This window comes from Brachyhypopomus gauderio, chromosome 14 (assembly GCF_052324685.1).
Source record: "Brachyhypopomus gauderio isolate BG-103 chromosome 14, BGAUD_0.2, whole genome shotgun sequence".
In the NCBI taxonomy this organism is placed as follows: domain Eukaryota; kingdom Metazoa; phylum Chordata; class Actinopteri; order Gymnotiformes; family Hypopomidae; genus Brachyhypopomus; species Brachyhypopomus gauderio.
The window spans coordinates 14,231,325-14,237,474 of record NC_135224.1 but is presented as its reverse complement, the minus strand read 5'-3'; positions in this window follow the sequence as shown (position 1 = coordinate 14,237,474).

Below are 6,150 nucleotides of genomic sequence, written 5' to 3'. Positions count from 1 at the left end.
TGTCACAAGTAGACTGAAGGAGCTTGTAAAAATGTTCTCAAACTGCCAAAGGAAAACAACTTAGGCAAGGGAGAGCCTGGTCAGTGACGATGATGCTCAGCGATTTTTTTCCCCTCAGTGACAGCTTCGTGAAGTCATTCCAAATATACCATGAACCAAAACTGTTGAACAATGTACAGATGCATTTATAATAATGAGACATGCATTTGAATTGTAAAACAGTAGCTCTCCTTATCTAAGGGAGGTAACTGTAGAGAGCTAAGGCCGAATTCTTTCCCTGAATATAACCTGCTATTCTGCCTTCCTCCTGTTTGGTTCTTGTGAAGGCAAAATAGGGACCACATTCATTCCTCCTTCAGGAAATGTGGAATATTTCAGGCGAAACACATCTGGACACCAAATTAATAAACTGAGATGCTGTATTTTGGCCTGTGGTGAGCTAATTTAAAATTTGCATTATGACTCCTTTATAGATGCTGCTCTCCAGTGGCATCCAGAAGGGGTTTCCCCTTCAAGTCCACCCCGAGGTTTCTTCCTCACGTTACATGAGGTGTTGCTCCTTGCTTCTGGATTGCTCAACAGAAATCTCAACCTGGGTTTTTGTGAAGTTCATTTTAATACTATTCAATATATTATTGTCTTGTTGAGTGTTCAATAATCCAGGTAGAGAAATCTCAGAAAGTTGAATCACTTCATCTGGGCTCACAGTTTAAAAAAAGGGAGAAACATGTAATTACTCATCCGAGTGCCTTCATCAGTCTTAATGACTGCAAGTTCCCCATACTTATTAAACATGCTTAAGTAACAGTTATTACAAATGGATGCCTTGGCACCTTATAATGTTGAAGTGTGTTTATTGTAATGTGTGAAAAACTGAGGAAAGCTAATGTGATTTCCACTCATGGAATGTCAGAGCACACAGCCTCATTTTCGCTCCCCTGTGTATTAATCTGAGAGATTATTTACAAGAAATATATATTTCTCACTGTGTGTAGAGGGGTCATCACAGCTATCAGTCTTTGATTAATTGCAATGTGATCTCTGAAGGTGCGATACATAGAGGACCTGCCTGGGTCCATCTGCATTACGACTGGAAATGAGGCAGGTCTATATTTAAAAGTGATTTCCATTGCACTTAATTCTCAGGAGAATAAATTCTAACTTCTAATGATATGCTGCAACATCACTAGTTGGGTTGATTTAAACCCTGCAAATATTAAAAGGTAACCCTTTGAATGAAATGGCGCTCCGTTAGATTTGAAACACCGATACTGCATTTAGAGCAAATTGTGCCTTCACCTGTAGAGAAATTACAGTTGTCTGTGTGTATTTAAGAGACTTGGTGCACTTTGGAAAGCAATATGATTCCATGACCACATAAAACAGACTTTTAATACTCACTCACTTCAAAGGAGCATCACAAGAGCACCAGAAGCTAAATCTGACAGCAAAAACAATAATTTAATCATATTATAAATATTAAGTAAAATTCGTATTTCTCTCATCATCTAAAAGTTCCTTTTTATGATGTGTACTCAGTGTAATAAAAGGTTAGGAAGATTGAGGTGTCATGTGACTTTAACCCCATATCTCTCTTTCTCTCTCTCTCTCTCTCTCTCTCTCTCTCTCACACACACACACACACACACACACACACACACACACACACATTACAAGCTCACTGAACCTTTTTGTTTCCAGAATCAATGTTGACAATTCAACTGCCTGTTGTGGTTCCTGCTTGCATCCATCACTGACTGGTTAATTAAAGTTCTGCTTAAACTTTCTTCCAATTTACCCACACGCCAGTAGTCAGCACGGTTTCCCATAAGCTTTAGTCCATATATCATGACAGATCATGACAGACTGTACATGGCCCACTCCTGTATGCACAAAAGCTTCAGTCTCGATCCAGCACTGCTGAATAGCTCATCAAACCTGGAGAATAAAGCTAGATGCCTATATCAGAGCTGGGGGAGAGACCCTTCTGACCTTCCTATCCAACCTCAGCTGCATTCTTACACCTAAAGCTGAACCTGAATTCCAGCATTCCAGCGGGCTGGTCTCTAAACAGTACCAAGCTTGCTTTTGGAGGTGACAATTAAAGCTTTATCTTAATTAACTCAAACGTAGGCTGAGCATTGGCCGACCCATTTGACTACAGACATTCAAAATGTAAGCCACAATGCAAATGTTTATGTTGCAATCACTCATTCAGCACACATGGAACGTCTGAGGCTGTGTCAGTGCAAACAGGGGTCACAGAAGCATACGGCTGCAGCGAAGAAAATGGGGTTAAGGATGAATGTCTGAGAGGGTCTGAGAGTGTCGTAATGTTTAAAAGCCTCATACCCCTGAAGGCATTCTGCTGACAGTTCTCTCACACACACACACACACACACACACACACACACACACACACACACACACACACACACACACACACACACACAAATGAGGTATGCTTCTGACAGAAGCCAAGTCAGTTTTGTTTCCCTAATTCTGCAAAAAAAATCACTTAACTACCAATTTCTGACTCAGTGGGGATTCTTTATTTAAATGCTCAAATGATGGAAGAGGCTCATTCTGTCCTTCAAATGAGAACAGATAACAGACACCTGCATTATTACCCTAGGCAGCGTTTGTGAGCAGTGCTCTGCCATGCTGTTTGAACAGCTAAAAGAAGATGAGCTGCAGCTAGCCTCCCAGCGCTCAGCTCTGTGGAGGCAAGGGGAATTCCTATTGTTGGCAGGCAGGGCTCACAGGTCCTGAGGCACTGGGTGTGCATGTCTCAGCAGCAAAAGACAGCACGGGGAACACAGTCGAAAGACATGGAAAGGAAAAGGTGGGGGGGGGGGGGGGGGGGTCAGAAGAGACGAAGCTGTGAACTGTAAGAACAACCTGTATGATCGCGACATTTGGCCAACGTAAGCACCGGTAAAACAAAGTGACTTTTGTAACACGTGATGATCAAACAGAAGTAAGAGGTGAGAGAGAAAGAACAGGAGGGTGGGGGGGTGGAGAGGCAGAGAAAGTGAGAGAGAGAGAGAGAGAGAGAGAGAGGATGGCTCATGTGTTGTAGACGGGCAAGGCAAGTCCAGTCTCGTGCCTCAGAGCGTTTAATAAATCTTGGGCTACAGGAGGGGAAAGGCCTCCAGAGATTAATGAACTGATGACAGCTTTATGGCAAAATTACTATTGTTGCACTCAGAGCACTCATCATTAGTAATAGCAATGATAAGGTTTGATCATTTATACCTCTGCCACGCTTCTCAGGGGTCTAAACAAGTAGTGTTTTTTTTTGCTTTTGATTTGGTCTCTAGTCTGTCAGCATCCAACTGATATATGACAAACAGGTGCCTATTACAGCCCCTTTATGACAGTGCAAATTTGACAAAAAACCTGTCAAATGTGAGTACTACTTTAAATGGGTAATTTGAAGCTAAACCTGTAAACAGACAACATTTATCGAAGTAGTATTACCTTGGACTGCACATTACTCAGGAAGATCGTCACAGACTGCAGCAGATGGAAGATTACAGGAAACTACTGCTGATCTACTGGATAATCAAGCGTGACTGACATGACATTCAGTGTGATTTGTTGTTCAAATGGGGAAGATAATCTGCCACACAGGGTGTCTACCATACTCATGGACATTATTACTGACTGATGGTTCAATTCACACCAGGATTTAACAGGTCATTAAACAATTTTATGTTATCCAATGTATTATTCTAAGTGTGTCTGCACTCTCTAAGGTGGATATAGGTGAAATCCAGGGAGAGTATAAAGAATGAGTCTACGCCAATGATAATATTTCAGGTACTGACGTATCGCAGCAAAGCTCTTGAAATCCAGTGTAGTTCAGTTGAAGTTTTACATGCTCCTCAGCAGCTATACGGTACATTAGCACGATTATACTGCCTGTCATTTCATTTAAAAAATCCCTTCTCCATCACATTAGATTTAACGTGACATACACATAACTGAATAGAAATTTAGCTTGAAATTCTTAAGATTTTAAGGAAACCTAAAAACCAATGTCAACTTTTTAAAGAGCATGCATGTCTTCATGTACAGAGCCATCCCTGTCAATTAACAGACCTCCCGTCCTCACCCTGAAGTTGTTAGGACCTAAGAAGGACCTACATCTACAAAGATGAGCTTAAAGTAGGCCCAGATGCCCTATGTAAGAGCACAAAGGGAGACAAGTTTGTTTCCCAGAGTACTCTGTCACACACACACACACACACACACACACACACACACACACACACACACACACACACACACACACACACACACACACACACACACACACACACACAGCTTTAATCCCATTCAGTTGAAGGGGATTGTTCTCCTGATGAGAAGCCTGTAAGAAGAAAGGTCTGGACTTACCGCTGGACCAGAGGGCCTGGTCCCGAGACAATACAGAGACACCACTGCACCACAAAGCCTCTCCTCATTAGCACTGGTCAAACACTCCAAGACAGGGACAGCTGTCCTCCAGAGAGACGGAGGGAGATGGCCGGTGGGAGAAGGCAGATCGGAGGAGCCGCCACTCAGCTCGGTCTCCTTTACATGAACACTGACCAACAGAGTGGCCTCATTAAAAGGTGGGGAATGCAGTGGAAACAAACAGCATTGTGACCACCAGCACATTATACTGGTAAATGAAAACCAGTAGACTGAAGCTGAGGAACTGTGCATGTGTCACACTTCAAAAACTGCTGGGGGTTTAGAAACAACTGTTGAACAAGTGGGATTACCAAATGATTATTTCATTAATAATAACATGAGCTGTAGTTCATGACATAGACCAGTCTTTCCTCAGTTTAAACTTAAACCATCACTAAAGCATTTATTTTGTAATTAGGCAAAATTTGTCATGCATAAAAAAAAACAATTTTGAAACTGGAGATATAAATTCTGCAAACTAAAAACAATAATATAAAGCATTACTATGGCATTACAATGCTGGCTCAACATTGTCATCGATGATGGACACCTGCATGGTGTATCAGCCCAACCGTAGACTAGGCTTCATAAAAGGCTATATAAAGGTGAAAAGTCATGGCTGGTAGCCAAGCATTGCGCTCCTCTAGCAAACTGCCATTGTTGCAGTATAAATTAGAAGACCTCGTTTTTCTGTGCAGTTACAGAGTCTGAGATGAAACAGTGCTGGCTTCAGGCAGGTCCATTTACCCAGCATCTACACTGATGGACAGAACCAATTTCAACTCTCAACTCCTCCGGGCTGATTGTATAGAGCAGGAAGTGGTGTGAGAGGAATTGGCCAATGAGATGTTTGTGCTGATGGCACTGCCAAGTTACTATCCATTTATTTAGTATTGCCACACTGCTACAACAGGAGCTAGAAGAGAATGCCTTTGAATTCTTATGCTATACACAAAATGGAGGCCATTCTATTTAATAGCAATATTAAAGGTATGGCTGGTCAAACCTTTAATTCCTTTTTTGTTTTATTTTCAAAATAATATTCTATACAATCAGACATCACAACACCTCATCACAAAGGACAAAGCATTACTTATATAAATACATACATTTATTTGACATTGAGCAGCTCCTTCTGCAAAATAATAATGAAATAAATGCATATGACCCTGAGCTTCAAATCTTAATTTTTTAGGCTAGACATGTTTGTTTTCAACCCCACTAATGAAGGCACTGAAGTTTCTGCTCCTGTAACAGGTTCATATGCCGAGTTATATTTATGGCCTGTCAGCTCTATCAGACTACCTTAATAAATCTAGGTGTGTATGTAGGCTGACTGTGTAGAATGTATTCGTGAGGATTCCCAGAAGGAAATAAAAAACACAGAAAATCAGATTAGATTGATAATCTGTTAAACACTCTAATCGTGTTGGGTAAATGCTTAGTTCTAAAGAAGGCATCGCTCACGGTTGTTTACTGCGGTCGGGGCCAGTGTGTACGCCCCAAGTCAATCATTTACCTGTTCGCCTCTCGTAGGACGGGACGTTGCAGGAGGGGTGAAGGAGCCCTGCGTTGCTGCTGTACATGTGAAGGGCTGGGGGTCTCGGAGACTTCAGTGACCTGCCCATGAGCACATCCTTCTGCACTCCTTCTGGACAGGACTACACGTTCCTTTCCTCTGCTTAA